We start from the raw sequence: 3,142 nt of genomic DNA on the forward strand, positions 1-3,142 counted from the left end.
CACTGGTTTTAGGGTTTTAGGAGGGCTCTGCTCTTCCTCAGGACTCTGTGCTCCTGTAGAACAAGTATGATTGTACCCCGGCAGTGCTGGTCATGGGTCTGAACCTGCAAAGTGACGTGGTCAAATGAGGGGTTGGGGGCCTCTAGTTTGTCTCTCACTGTCCCCAGGGACTGTCAAACACTCCCCCTTCTTGTGCCTTGGGCAGAGCTTTCCCCACTTGTAAAAAAGGCTCTAGGCCCTCAATGACCTATGGGATTAATGGAACCAGACAAGAAGCCCAGAACCAACCAAGAGTCCCGACAGGGAGCACCTAGACCTCCACCCATTGCCTGGAGATCTCTGAAGATCTGTCAACAGAGGCTCATTCCTGGGCCTTCAGCATGAAAGTCAGAACAGGGCAGAGAGCTCCAGGATCCCTGGTCCCTTTCCAGCCTCTTCTGATTTGAGTAGCTTCCTGTAGCTCTATTAGTAGGTTGGGGAAGCAAGGCCTTAGGGGTGACACCTCATGGAATGCCACAGGTGTGGATCCTTCCAGCATGACGCTGTGGGGGACCAGCAAAGAGGGGAGTGGGCTTCAGGTGAAGAGGGAGGTAAGAGCCTTTCTGTAGAGTGAGGGAGAGGGGGTGAGCCTATCTGTGCAGTGGGGTGGGGATAAAGGGGAAGGTGAAGGTCCATCTGTGGAGTGAGATGTGGTGAGAAGAAGGAGGCAAGGGACCATCTCTGCAGTGAGAGGGGTGGAGAGAGAGAGGTAAGGGCCCATTTTCCCAGTTTTGCAGTGGGATGTGGAGGTGGGCGAGGGCTGAGGGCTGTGGGGATTCCCACTAGAGGACCGATGGTACCTGAGACTTCACCTGCAGGTGAAGGAGAACAGAGGTCTCCAGTGGGCTCCTGAGTTCTGAGGAGCAGAGGGAGGGATGGAAGTTGAAAGGCCCTGGGAAAATCTATCCCTACTACAGTCCAGCCCAGTTGGCCCTGTCTCTCTGCTGAGGAACAGGAAGTGTTTGCAGCCCTCTACACACAGTCCCTACACTCCTAAACACTATACCCATCGGCACACAGGCTGACAGCCATTGCCTTGTCTGATTGGGCCCACAGCTACACTGGTTAAGCAAGGCCAGGCATCTGACTCCACTTCCCTGCAACTTTCTCTTCCCCACAGCGCCATATTCTCCTTTCTGTACTGGTGGCTTCAGAAATTCCCCCAGGATTTTTGTGAGCCCCAAGACATGGTCGTCGCGAGGCAGCTGCTGGACTACATGAGGCTCAATGTGCCTTCTGAAGAAGTAGATACCCAAGCCAGGGAGCTGCTCTCAGTGCGGAGGAGCAGGAGGCCAAAAAGTCAAAGCTTGAGAAAGGCGAGGAGGTCTGGGGCCGGCTGCCTGGCAAGGGAGGAGGTGGGTTCGGTGGTAAATTCCACCAGGGAATTCTCCAGAGCTTTGGCCTGAAGCCAGGGCTGGACAGCAGTCAGGTAAGATGTCCTACTGTGAGGAGAGGACTGGGAATTCTCTGGTATGGAAAGGCCTTGTGTGATAGGCAATCCTGGGGAAGCTCACCCCATCCTGGAACTTCTAGGCTGCCTCCACTAAAGCCCATCTCCTTCTGCCCCTAGGTTGTACGACAACTCCAGAACCCCCAGTGCAGGATGCCTCAGGGATGCAAGAGACTCTGGCTCTGATGCCAGCTTCTGTGGTCGAACCACAGGGAGACCTGCAGTCTGGAGAGGACCCTGAACTCCTGGACCCGGCAGTTTTGGAACCCTTTGTGCCAGAAGCTGGACCAGGGTAGCTTCCAACTTTGGATCAAGCTCTGCCCACATCAGCTGATACACAGTCACCCCTAGGTGTGGCTGCAGGTGTGACTGCAGATGGGCCTGCAGATGTTCCAGCTGCCAGGCACTTATTTCTGTCTGGCATTGTGCAGCTAGGTGCACCAGAGTTTGTTTTCCCTCTGCCCGAGGTTGACATATAATTAGCAGAGTTATCTGCAGAGTTCCACCCTGCTGTGGTTCCACACCTAAGCTGTCCTTCTCTTTAGAGAAAGTATCTCCTTTTATTTCATTGGCTTCTTTCTTATTGTTGTTTTGATTGTTGAGATTTTATTTATGTTTGGTTATTAATAAAATGAAATTTTTACTCATCTTAAATGATACAGTTCATTTCCCATGTGGTAAAATCTGCTTACGTCTATCTGTGGATGGCAGCTCTGAGCCAAACAGGTCAATCATGGAAATGGGACCCTTGCAGGATATCGTGGGAGCAGGGAAAAGCAAGTAGCTAGTAGCTGGTGTGGTAGAAAATGGCCAAATACCAACTGCGGCAAAGAATATTAATTATGTGCTGTGACCTGACTGTCCAGGGCTCAGTGGTGCCCCTAATTGTTAGGGACTCAGATTCTACATGAGCCATACTGGGGCTCATGGGCAGAGGTCTCTGCTCTCTGGGCTTCTCTGTCAGACTGGACAGCAGAACCATGCAGAGAAGGATAAGGTCAGCTTAATTGTAATGGAGGCCACCATTCTCGTCATCCCCTGAGCCCAGAGCTGTGCGTTCATCCTGCACCATGTTTAACAGATGGTCATCCTAAGGAATTGCTGGGCTTTCTCATAATACTGGGGTGATCAACCAATGACAAGGCTGAGCCCATGGAAATTTCACACATTCCTCAGTGGGAAATGGCTTGCATGCAGTCTTACTGTTCCCAATGTATAGGGAACCCTCCACGGGACAAAGCCACCAACAAAAATGGCTCACTGCAGTCCTCCTCCTGGGCCTGTGAGGTGCCAGTTACCATTTAGAGGACACTGAGTTGTATCCGTGGCATCAGGTCCTGTGGACTCTGATGATGGAGCACTGACACACATCACTCACTGGCCATCTAGGCATTTGGCTTGGGAAAAGTTTATATACACTAGGCTAGTCCCTGTCTCATCAAGAAGCGAGCTGTATACTTCATCTAGTCCCCAAGCTGGGGTGTCCAGTAGATCTGAGGACTGGAGACCCAGGGCTGCAGTAGCCAGGTTAAGGGAAACTCCACACAAGCTGTAGGTTGGGGCCAGGCTTCCTGGGTGAACAGCGAAGGCCTGTCCAGCACAGAGAATGGAGAAGGAGCAGTAGTTTGAAGTGCTGGTGGGGGGTGGTCTAGC

General features: G+C 52.2%; 1 pseudogene; it reads left to right on the plus strand.

Annotated features, from left to right (window-relative positions):
* Nucleotides 1-536: 536 nt before the first annotated feature.
* LOC148002186 (uncharacterized) lies at nt 537-2,143 on the plus strand (annotated as a pseudogene).
* The last annotated feature ends 999 nt before the right edge of the window (nt 2,144-3,142 follow it).

Source organism: Rattus norvegicus, chromosome 12, assembly GCF_021556685.1.
Source record: "Rattus norvegicus strain SHRSP/BbbUtx chromosome 12, alternate assembly SHRSP_T2T, whole genome shotgun sequence".
Taxonomy (NCBI): Eukaryota; Metazoa; Chordata; class Mammalia; order Rodentia; family Muridae; genus Rattus; species Rattus norvegicus.